Source organism: Lycium barbarum, chromosome 11, assembly GCF_019175385.1.
Source record: "Lycium barbarum isolate Lr01 chromosome 11, ASM1917538v2, whole genome shotgun sequence".
NCBI classification, from domain to species: domain Eukaryota; kingdom Viridiplantae; phylum Streptophyta; class Magnoliopsida; order Solanales; family Solanaceae; genus Lycium; species Lycium barbarum.
Genome location: NC_083347.1, coordinates 46,452,000 through 46,465,772, shown reverse-complemented (window position 1 = coordinate 46,465,772; position 13,773 = coordinate 46,452,000).

The window sequence follows — 13,773 nt, the reverse complement described above, 5'->3', positions numbered from 1 at the left end:
CTCGTTCGGGTTGTTCGAGTATTCAAAATCTTCACCCAATTCCCATGTCCTACCCATTGCGTCGAATATGTTTTCTGGAGAGAACGATAAAACACGACTAATATCTCTAAATTGGTCAAAAAATGACATAGTAACTCAATTTTTTGTGGTTGGTAACTATTCGTCTAATTACGTTATATAGCACTTGCTGCATGAAACCCAAAGTTTGATTCGAATTATGACATTTTTCTGTATGACAGCTGAGGTGACAACATAGTGCAGTGGTATAGCAGCAGTGGTATAGCACAGTAAAATACCGCGTTATGTCAGAATAACGCAGTAATTTACTGCCTTATTATGACATAACGCGGTATTTCACTGCGCTATACTGCCAGCCACTGACATAGCGCGATTAATTCATGCATGATGTAACACTCCGTACTTAATTTGATTTGACGTAACACTGCAAGACACACTAATTGCATGCATGCGTTGGTTGAATATTCAAGCTTCAAATCTTATTAATACAGATTTCGAATGAGAGAAAAAATTCTAAGTTTCATCCAATTTTTAACATAAATTCTAAGTTTCATCCAGCTTTTCCATTTTGTATTTCTTCTAAATTAGTCAAAAAATGGAAGATGTTCCAAAAATTAGAGTTCCTTTATTCTGGGACGGACAAATTATATTCGAGGAAAATAATTTGCGCTATGATTCTCCCCCAAAATACCATGTTAAGTTTCCACTTGACTTAAAATTCTCAAAACTACTCCAAGCCTTGTATAATATACTACAAGTTAGTAGGAGTGATTTTGATTTAGATATAATTGGAAGATATCCAATGTCATTTACGCCGCAAGGTGTAACTAGTTATCGACAGTGGTACATTCAAGACGATGGTTCTTTGACGGATTATTTGAAGGCGCCTTATGATTATAGGGAATTCATAACTTTAAACGTCCTTGAAATGTACATAGAGAAGGTCCCCATTAATCGACTTGAATTCATGGCTAGGGCTCCTCGGGAAGCCCGAAATAGACCTCGTCGGGAAGCCCCGTCTAGAATTCAGGCCGAAGTCACTCAAGCGAAACCTACTTATGAACACAATTACCCTGACATGAGTACTTATGAAGGCATTTTGACGAGCCAAATGCCTTTGGATAGTTTAAGTCAGTAATTTGATGGGCAATGGTAAATATTCATTTTTTACATTATTATTATTGTGTAGTGGCACTTGAATGCTACTAATGATGTCGATTATATTATTTAGGGGTTATACACCTGATATGGATCATATCAGACAGTCCTCTCAATCGGGATGGATAAATCAGGTTGGAACATCCTCAGCCTATCCAGCTACTCAAAACGATGATCCTTCCTTAAGTTTCGGTGCAGTTGATTACTATCAGTGCGTCTATTGTTTTTAACATTAATTGTATTATTTGATGTGTAGTAGTTAAAATACTCTACTTTATTATGTAGAGAGAATGTCGTAGTTGCACCAAATTATAGGCAAAGACCTGCTATGGATGGTCCAAATTATCCAAATTATATAGTGACATCATCGAGCGATAGTGAGGAAATACCTAATGCGGAGGAAAGTGACGATGAAGAAAGTGAGGATGAGGTTGAGGTTGGAACTAATCCTCAATATCAAGTAGAAATGTTGCAAGACATGATGAACAGTCCAGCACACCAGAAGGAACTGAATTCACAGCAACCATTTGAACAGCAAGAGTCGACCCCGGTTCAGCCGCAAAGCCAATTTCAACAGCAAGAGTTGACCCCGATTCAGTAGCATTCCGATGAGATCCCCTATCTTGATCATCTTCAAGATCACCCAGTTGCCTTTGTCTTTACTAGGGATGATGATCATATTTGGCGAAGTTTGTGAAAAGAGCTAGTGGATCTTTTAAAACAAAAGACTCATATTGAAAAAGACATGATTTTCAACTCGAAAAAATCATTGCAAAGGGCAGTTAAGATTTATTGCATCCAGGGGATGAGGGAGTTTAAAGTTGACGATTCCACACGAAAACTTTGGCGATTGGTCTGCAAGCAAAAATATCAAGGCTGCGAATGGATGCTCCGTGGTAAGGAAACTGCTGAAAAGATGTGGACTATTTCAAAGTTCTACACAAAGCACACTTGTGATATGGGTGACCTCCTAGATGATCATTGAAATCTAGATACCAATATGATTGCTCGTGTGTTAGTTGGAAACATTGGAAAAAATCCAAGGTATCCCCTTCACCTAAGTTTATTTTATTTTTGATGTTAATATGATGTTCCTCGTTACTATATGTTGATATTTCAACTTATTCAGGTTCCCTATTAAAGATTGTATTACAACCGTCCCGAAAGTATATAGCAAAACTGTTAGTAAGAGGAAGGCGTATCTTAAACGTAGGCGTGCACATGAGATAGTGTACGACAATTGGGAGGGCTCTTTCAAGAATTTACCGAGATACATGACGGCTCTACAACACTTCAATCATGGTACTGTTATTGAATGGAAGCTCAAATCGAAGCCTGGTGTGCTCGGTAATATTTTTGAGTTTGTGTTTTGGGCATTCGAACCATGCATTGATGGTTTTGCTCATTGCTGGCCTGTAATGTCAATAGATGGAACACATGTGTACGGGGTATACGACATAAAGCTGCTAATTGCAGTTGGAATGGATGCAAATGGAGCTATATTCCCTCTAGCTTTTGCAATTGCAGCTAGTGAGAGCATTAGTATGTGGGGTATGTTTTTGGACTACTTAAGGCAACACGTTATTAAGGATCGCATGGGAATATGTGTGACATCAGACAGACATATTGCACAATACGTTTAATTTGCAGGGGTGGCAGCCACCCTTTGCCTACCATCGTTATTGTTTAAGGCATTTGAAGACAAACTTCTAAAAGGCATATCGAAACCCAGCACTTTGCAATTGGATGTGGGCGGCTGCAACAGCGCATCAGGAGAAGAAGTTTGACCTGCAGATGGACATTATTAGACGGGTGAATTAGGAAGCCTTCCACTGGTTGAGTACAATTGATAAAGACAAATGGACATTACTCCAGGATGAAGGTCGGCGATGGGGTATGCTGACAACAAATAGCTCTGAGTCATTCAATGGCTTGTTGAAATCTGCACCGGGACTACCCGTGTTACACCTCGGAAATTTTATGTCGTTGAGTCATAAATAGACTAGCACAAGCTTAAGACGAGCATGAAGCTCTCCTGACTATAAAAGGGTATTCGGCGACCTTAAAGTATATACGGTAAGATTTTTAAGTTATATGACTTGGTGAAGCTAGGTTCGTCAAAGGGAGCGAAGTATAAGTTGCGTTTGGGGGGAAGATTTCATGGTTATCGAGCTAGCGGATATTTAGCAAGATCTTGAGAATGAGTTATAAGGTTCTTTAGATCGTTAATGGAGCGTTAAACAAGTGCCAAGAAGGTTCAACGGGGATTGGAGGTTAAACGAAGCAAATAGAACAAATCCGGAAAATTATGGATTGTACGGTCATATATACGGACCGTATAATTTATACGGCCCGTATAATAGTCCATAGATTTCAGGTCGGGTCAGAATTTCATTTTTATATATGCACGACTCTTTTTTTTTTCTCATTTTCCACATTCCCACACTCCAAAAGAGCCTAGAACCTTCCTCCAAATATATCAACACAACTTTAAGGAGAAATCAAGGATCAAAAGGTTAATACCAAGAGAATCAAGTGTGGAATAACTCACCAGGGTTCGTAGAAGTCAAGAACCCCATTGGTATAGAAGTTGGGGTTCCTCTCAAGTGAAGAATATCTATTTAAGGTTATCCTTATATGGTTAAAGGTCAGTTTTACAATTGTTTCATATTATTGATGGTGTTGAATAGTTGAAGAATTTGAATTAGGAACAAATATGGAATATGAACTCAAATTTGCAAATAAGGGTATGTTGAGTTGAAAGGTAGTTTGAGTTATGATTCAAGGAGTAATATTGGTATAATCTTGTTACGAATGACGCTAATGATGTTGAGGAAGTATTATGCGAATGGTGAACATGATGTTGTAGTATAGTTAGGGTTATGGAGGATTTTAGAAGTACATTTGGAAGTCGAATAATGTCTAACTCGAAGGAATTTACGTATTATGATATTATGGGTGTTGTTATGAAGTTTGGGAGTTGTTTTATTATACGGGGAAAAGTTGTCGAAACAAAGGAAATGCTGCCCAATTTTCATTAGTACTTAGCCGCTTTAGTTTAAGCTTAAGTATACTTTCGATTTCTGATTCTAGTACGAACCCTTTTGTATGTAGAATTGTGAGCTCGGAAGGAGAGGGCCTAGCCGATATCGTTAAGGAGACAGAAAGGTATGTAAGGCTAGTCCCCTTCTTTCAAAGACATGACTTCTATGTTATAATCTCTTTCCTATACCCCATGACTTTCTTACATCCCTAAAGGTGAAAGTTAAAGATCCTTAAGAGCTTCCTACGAGATATGTTTTATGATAGTGATGATGATAATTATGCTTTCATGAGCCTGATGTTTCTATGCTTATGATTTCGTTGATGTTATTTCTTGTTGTTGCCTCACCTCATGATACTTGTTCTTTCAAGGCGAGGCATGACGAATGATGATGCTCCATAATATAATCGGAGGTTCTCGACCTTACGTCACTCCGATAGAGCTATAGCTTTTGCTTGAGCTCGTATACATGCTTGATGTTATATACATAATGATAATACACCGTGCCTAGTTGGCCGGGCATGACACCACTTCGGTGGGTGGCTTACGGATAAGGATAACACCGTGTCTTTATAGCACGGGCATGACACCACTAGTTGGCGGCGTGAGATGATTACCCCGGACGCGGGAGGCCTGGACGCGCGCTAATGATGTTATTGACTCAAATAGTTCATATATGCATGTATGTATGTTTTAAACGGTAAAAGTGAGCATGCATGGTTCTGCCTTAAGAGGCACTTAGTTCCAGTTATCCCTCTTATTATGCTTTCTGTACTTTCTTATTATGTTCCTATACATGCTTTACATACTCAGTACATTGTTCGTACTGATGTGGTTTTTCTTTTATGGACGCTGTGTTCATGCCCACAGGTAGACAGGGAGATGACCCAGATTCTTAGGAGCCGGATCAGCTTGCACAGGAGCATTTCCCTATTCCGGATGTGCAGTTTTGATATGTTCTTTTGTGTACATACTTGGGTATGGCGGGGTCCTGTCCCATCTTCATGATTTCAGTGTCTCCGTTAGAGGCTCGTAGATACATATGTGTGGGTAGCAGATGTTATGTTACCCTCTAGTGTATATTTTGTATATTATTCCTTTGTTGCCTTGAGGGCTTATATATACATGCATGTCTTGCGGAATGGTTTATGATGAGTGGTGCTCGGTAATTAGCCCCGGGTACCCGTCATGGCCCTCTAGTCGGGTCGTGACAACCCGTCACCGCAATGGTGAGAATGCTTTTAAGCAGGTTATGGAGCGGTTCGTCAATAGATCAAAAGAGGCCAAAGCACATGCAACAGAAGGTCTAAGATGGATGCCAAAACCGTCAAAACCGTTCGAGTACCACAAATTTAAGGCTCAGCAACATGACCAGATGGAGTACAACTCTACAGAGCGCATATTTGAACTCACAACAAGTATGCACCAAGGTAAAGGAGGTAATGTCCACACAATTTGTGAGATTCCAAGAACAAGCACATGCAGCTAGTGGCAATGATATCACATGCCATGTTCTCATGCCTTCAAGTGTTTTATCGCAACGGAAAAAAACGCCTCCCCGTACATGGCTGAGGAATATACAGTTGAAAATTATGCAAAAACATATGCTGGAAGGTTCTACCCACTTGATAGTGAGAGTTATTGGCCACCAGATCCATTTTCAATTGTTGCAAATAAAGCATTTATCCGTAAATTTAAAATGAAAGAATACTCCCGTATTCATAATGAAATGGATGTTCCACCGGGGAGATACACTTGAAAATGCTCATTTTGCAATGATGTTGGTCATGATAAGCGCAAGTGTCCCTTACGGCATGGTGGTCAAACTACATCTCGCGGTGGAAGTACCTCTCATGGTGGAGGAAACTTTCGTGGTAGTAGATCGAGGGGTGGTGGAACATCTCGTGGTGGTGGCACATCTAGCGGTGGTGGCAGAAGATCAACTCAAGGGCATTAATTGATGAATGTTTTTTAAGTTTTTTTCTTTCTTTGATGATTGTATTTTAAAAAGTTTGGGTTTCTTATTAATGAACAAGTTTAAGTATTTTCATATTGTTATGAATGATGCAATTTAATTATTTTGAGATTGGCGTTCATAAAGAACTTAAAGCTAATGACACCAAGCCTTCAAATAAAAATGGCGTTCGAGCACTTTTTAACTACTAAAACGACAATCCGAAGATTTTCTTATCCTTGATGTATTGAGCCTACCTTATTAATCGCACAAAAATAAGTAGGGTTCTATTTAAAATATTGAAGTTTTGGGGTCTCGAAGCATGATTAATCTATGGTCAAAGTACGATAAAAAGTGTAATGAAAGAGCAGTTAACCAAAAGAAAAAAAAACAAGGACCATTTAGCGCAGTATTTTACTGCACTAAAGCACTTAACGGTGCCGTCATAGTTAAGTACTTTAGCGCATTAATTTACTGCGGTAAAGGCAGTTTTGTAACCTTTTTTTTTAGTTAGAGTATTTTGGTTCAAAAATATTTTTTTGGGGTCATTTTGGTTCCGGACTCTTTCCAGTTACCACTTAAATATAAGGGGCTGCTGTGGGCCATGGGACATAAGGCAGTGGGACCCAGTTTGATCGGTATGGAAATAGATACAGTGGAAGGAGGATCTTCAATGACCAATATGTCCTCCATTTTATCCTTCTAGTTTTATCGCCTTTTTGTGTCACCAGCATCACATTTTAGGCCAAACTCATCGGCGGCCCTTTTGATCGTCAAAATTTTTCATTGAGACATTTTAATTAAGTATTATTTTATTTAGACACCTGTGATAGAGCCTAACTGTGTCATTTAGACACAAAAAGCTCAATTAAAAAACAAAGTATGTGCGTGCAGTTCAAACTCCTTAAGTGCCAATGTGTATCCAATGAAAAAGAGCCAGGTCAATAATTCTTTTTAAACAAAGGAAAACTAAATTGGGTATTTTAATATTTCCAGAATCAGAGCCCCACCTCTCAAGATGATGTTGTCTCTCTGACCACCACCATTCCTAGAATCTGCGCGCACACACTCCCTATTTTTCCAATTAATTCATAGCTTTGATTTTTTCCCATTAATTTATTGCTTCCATTTTCCCCTCGAGATATAGTCTTCTTTATTTATAAAATGGCAAGGCTCCAATTTCAATTGGGGATTCCTATCATTCTGCAATTTTAATTTAGAAAGTTGGCAGTGAGGTTTTCCGGCGAAATTCAGCAAACAATCCGGCAAATCGAAGCATATGTGCCTCCAGCAGTCTTGGTTAATCATTTCTGTAATTTCATTTTTTTCAAGCTATCAATTTACTTTTCGAGGGAAAAAAATGGAGATCTACCACCCCACTCACCCCCTCTCTTTCTCTTGCTCTCTTGTTGCCTCTCTTCTGCAGGAAAATTTTAGATATAAAACTAAAATAATAAAATTTAGAATAGAAAATAACAAATTTGTAATAAAAAAAAAAACATTTGGGGATAGGGGACTGCCGACGGGAGTTCTAATGCTAGCAGAAGGAGGGGGAAGGGAGGGTTTGGGTGGAGGGTTTAGAAGATGAGTTTTGTATTTTCTTATTTTTGTTTTAAAATAATTTTTTCTCATAATTCTTTTAATTATTAAAAGGACACAGAAAAAGTCATGTTTTCAAGCATTCACGAGCTAAACTTCAAGTGAAACTCACGGTATCAGTCAAAGTCAGTGAAAAGTGGCTAAATGGCACAATCGGGCATTATCACAGGTGTCTAAATGAAACAATATTAGTTGAGATGTCTAAGTGAAAAATTTTGACGATGACAAAGGCCGCTGATGGGTCTGGCCCACATTATATATGTGACATGTGACACTTGCGATACAAACACTTTTTCTATTTTAATTCATCCTAATACAAATTGATACATATTTGAAAAATATTTATCTCTATTCTCTAATATCACGATATATTAAGGGGTTATTTGGACCCATTTGGTAATTAGAATTATTCTTTAAAAAAAAATAATCAAAATCAGTAATTATAAAATTTCAATTCCAACTCCATCTTCATAAATTTCAAATAAAACGTTATATTCAACTTTAACTTCATAAATCTCAAATAAAAAGTGAAAAATATTTGAAATCTATAACCAAACGCATTTGCAATTTAGTTATGAAGGGATTCTAGAATGTCCGATCTTCCCATTAGAATGATAGAATCTATCACTAAAATATTCTTAAAGGGTGATAAGGCTGAGCGAAGCGAAAATGATTTTTCAGAAGATGGAATATGAACTATCGGGAACCAAACCGATTAAATAAACCAATAGTTGTTTGGGTTTGTTTTGGTTTGGTTTTACATTTCAAAACACAGATAATCTTTGGTTTGGTTTAGTTCCCGATAGTTCATATTCCCTCTTATGAAAAATCATTTGAAATCTACCGGGTTCATAAGATGGAATAGGAACTATCGGGAATCAAACCAATTACCCAAAGTTCACTATAGAGGCCACTTACTCAAAATTGAGTGACTATAGAGGCCACTTATCCATAGTTGAGTGACTTTTGGAAGACAAAACAAAGTTGAGTGACTATAGAGATTGCTTACCCAAAGTTGAGTGACTATACTGGCCAATTACCCAAAGTTGAGTGATCATATAAGCTTCTAACTCGATTACTGCGTTGGGAGCATCCAAGTTTGAGTAAAAGTGAATTTTTTTATCATACACTCCTGATTTAACCTTGTGTAACTATTCATATATTTCTATGTTGTATCTATTCATTTACTATTATGTTGTTTCTGTGCATTTTAATATTGTTCAGACTGTCTTATTATTATACAGGTGGTTTAAGTAAATATTTTCTAATCAACCTCGCCCCTTTATTGGGGACAGTGATCATATATTGGGTACATGTTTCTTATTGTATTTTTGCCACACTTTTATGCAAATACTAAGTGGAGCTAGAGAGCGGGCCGCGAGGCAGATCTAGGATCAGGGAGGGTGTTCACCCGAACACATTTGACAAAAAATTACTCCATATATATAAGGTATTTTTATATATTTTTATGTACATATATAAATTTTGAATACCCTGAACACAAGAGTAGTGGTGGGTTCAGTGGTTTAGGGGGTTCAATATTTACCTTGAGGTTCCTTGTTCAAATTCCAAGCACTACACACTTATTTTTCAAACCCCTTCAGTGAAAATTTGAATTTGCCATTGACCAGGCCTAGTAGCTATCGAAAATACTCAGGGTGAGTTGCTTAGATTGATTAGCAACACCGGACATCCTCTTCTGTCTTTTCATTATTGCCTTCTTTCTAGACAATATTTATTTTGAGACTATTGTATTGACTCTATATAAGCAGTTTTTAGAAGGCGTGAGTATGAGGTGAGGTGTAAGCCCTGAGGCTTGGGACGTAAGCCCCTTCTATATTTAATTTTTAATATTTTATAAATTTAAAAATTAATATGTAAATACTAATAAAATGAAAATCACATTAAAATTGTGGAAAATTCAAGAAAATTATAAAATGAGTAGAAAAGTCTATATAAACATGCTAACATCTACAAGAATACTACAAAAAAAAAAATCTTATTTGAAAAAGTAAAAACGTAAAGATACATTAACCTATAACCTTACTATGATAAAACATACTTAAATTTGTAAAAGTGATTAAAACAAAATTGACAAAAATAAGGCATAAAGAAGGAATCTGCAAGCGTGGAAGTAGAGCTCTTGGTTTTTAGTTTGCGCTTTACACTAGCTAAAGGCTACGAATATTGGTTACTCAGTAAACAAACGAATTATGAGATTAGGATATAAACAATTAGAAGAGGCTTGTTTACCCGTAAATTGGTACAGTTGAATTTGTACACGTGAATCAAAGTGACCAAATAACAAGATAATCTGTCACGACCCGGCTAGGGCCATGACGGGTACCCAGGGCTAATCACCGAGCACCACTCGTTCTATTACTCATTCTGCGTACAATCGTATTTCTTATGCTCATAATCATAGGAAAATCATTTTTCATTAGAAACATATTTACCTTTATATACATAAGCCCTTTGGCTATCCACATAATACATATATACATGTGGAAAATCGTGAGATCATACTATCCACATATACGTATCTACGAGCCTCTACTAGAGTACTAGACATATGGACGGGACAAGACCCCGTCGTGCCCAAAACATATATGTACATAGAACAGTAAATCAATAGCACCTCCGGAATAATGGAGTGCTCTCAAAAGTCTGCTTATCGGCTTCTATAAATCTGGGTCCCCTCCCTGTCTACCTGTGGGCATGAACACAGCGTCCAAAGAAAACGGACGTCAGTACGAATATTGTACTGAGTATGTAAGGCATGAATGAAATGAACATATTAGAGAATTCATGAGGCACAAGATGAAGATATAACCTGCGTAACCTTTAAGGCTGGATACCTTTCATGCCTATCTCATATATAATCATAATACATGTATCATCATAGCGTATGCATCATCATATCATATGTATATCATAGTACCGTATCTGCGCATACACATTAAACATTATCCGTATTCGGCCACATAGTGGCTCGACAATATCACATACATGCCTCCCGGGCTTTTCATACATTTGAATACATAGTAGTATCGTACCCGACTATATAGGGTCGGTGTCTTACGTACCCAGCAATAATAATGCTTGGTGTTATACGTGCCTGGCCTTACCAAGGCTCAGTGTTGTCCGTACCTGGCCCTACCAAGGCTCAATGATTTCTGTACCCGGCCCTACCAAGGCTCAGTGGTATCCGTACCCAACTGCAGTGTTGCGAGCGCATTATACATACATACATATATATATATATATATATATATATATATATATATATATATATATATATATATATATATATATATATATATATATATATATATATATATATATATATATATATATATATATATATATATATATACATTCTACGCGGCCATATAAGCTCGGGGTTTCATAATAGCAAGACATAAGCACATATACATAAAAGCCCATAAACATCTTTAGCGTCATCACTATTATCATCGTCATCATTATCATCATCACTATCAACATCGTCATCGTTATCATCACATATATTTCACAAGCCTATCATAACTTTTCATAGAGCATGCATTTGAATTTAAAGACAATCTATAAAAATCATATCATATTCGTAGCATGAACTTCGTAAAAATATCGCATGATAGACTTTATAATCTCAAAACCTAGGCTCATCATTACCATCATCGTATCTATGGCATATCTCTTACCTTTATCTCATACGGAATCCCCTATGAACATAGACTCGTAACTTTTCGGAACATTGGTCATAGGACATGCATTAGAGCTTATAGACAATCTATAACAATGTCGGGGTGACATAAGGTCGAGACCCCCGATTACATTATGGAGTGATCATATTCATCATATCTCACCTTGAAGGAACTAACATTTTAAGGTGAGTGTACACCATGAACAACATCAAGGGATCGTAAATAGGATCATTAACTTTATAGACATCATATCTTGCTTTAGAATCTCTAGGCTTAAACTTATCATCATCATTATCGTATTCATAATATATTTCTCATCTTTATATCATAAGAAGATCTCTATCAATGTTGACTCATAGTTCCCGGAATGTAAGAAGGTCATGGAGAGGTAGGGAAAATAATATCACAGGAATCATATAAGGATCATTAGCTTCGTAGGAATATCGTATCATGAGCTTTAGGACTGCTAGACTTAGATGCATCATCGGTATTGTCATGCTCGTAACATATCTCTTTTCTTTATCTTGTATGAAGCTCTTTATAATCGTAGACTCATAATTTCCGATATGTAGGAAAATCATGGAAAGATAGGAGGATTCATGCCATAAGAGTCATGCCTTAGAAATAAAGGACTAGCCTTACATACCTCTTTCGTTTAACAATTTCCATCGCTTGATTGTTCTCCTTTAATGCTCACATTTCTACCTTTAAGAGAATTCACATTCATATTGGCTAATAGATTATATGAACATGCTTACTAAAGCTAGAAAAGATTGGGCAGCATTTCCTTTGTTTATACAACCTTCCCCATATGGTATATCAACTCCCAAACATTTATAATAACGTTCACAATATCATAACCAACTATCTTCATTCATCTACATTACCCTCATTTCACAATTCCACTTCAATTAATCCATAATCATGGTCATAGTATACTAGTACGTTTTCTCACATATAATTCTTATCCCATGTCCTTAATATCATTTATAACATAACCATATCACAACACATCAAGAATCATGACTCAATTCAAGCTATTACTCAAAATGACACTATTCCCACATTCATGACCCATTTTTCTATATTCTTCTACAACCCAAGTGTTTCAACTTTCAAATACCTTAAACAACATGGAAATACCATAAATCTTACCTTAGATGGTGTAGGAGCAAGTTTTTGGATGATAATCTTTCACTTGAAGAAAACCCTAGCTTCAATCCAATGGGGTTTCTTGCCTTGGATGAACTCTAATGAGTTTCTTACACTTGTTTCCCTTGGATTTATGATATTGATCTTTGATTTCCATAGAATTCTTGTGGATGAAGGGTGTAGAATGTTCTAGAGACTTGGAGAGAAGTGGAGTGAGAAAAAAATGAAAATAATAACGTGGGTCTTGTATTTATAATTGGAAAATCTGACCCGTCGTGCATTCTACGGACACTTATACGGTCCGTATAAGTGACCGTGAAATCCTCCCAATAACATATCGTTTCTGTACCATTATACGACACATTATACGGGCCGTATAATTTTATACGGTCCGTATAAGTGACCGTAAAATCACCTCTTCAACATGTTGCCTCTGTGACCGTTATACGGCACATTATACGAGCCGTATAATTTTATACGGTCCGTATAAGTGACCGTAAAATCACCTCTTCAACATCTTGCCTCTGTGACCGTTATACGACACATTATACGGGCCATATAAATTTATACGGTCCGTATAAGTGACCGTATGATCTCACCAATCAGGAACTTCACTGTGACCATTCTGCGGACCATTATACGGACCGTATAACATTATACGGACTGTATAATCGACCGTATAACTCATCTTTTCACTGATCTTGTTCTCGTCACTTGGTGTGATCTCCAATCCTTATGGAACCTTCTTGACACTTGTTTATCACCTCATTAACAATCTAAGGGACGTTATAAATCTTCGCCAAGATGCTATTTAATCATCATTAACTTGCTGCTCGTAAATCCTTTCCGATACACATCGCATGCCTTGCCCTCTCTTGGCAAACTTTCTCCTCTTACTACGAATGTATTTGAAATCTTAATTAGGGTCATCAAATGTTATTTATTACTCATCAAAACATCGTATACGTCATGCACTTCGTCAGTCTATTCACTGTGCATGAACAGAAATTTTTTTGAGGTGTAACATAATCAGTAATAGAAATTAATATAAATGAAATGTAATCGAAATTAAAGAGTTAGAATAGCCTGAGCCTTGAAGAAGCTTTGAGCTAGAGCCTCCGAGCAAGCTAACAGTTGCAATC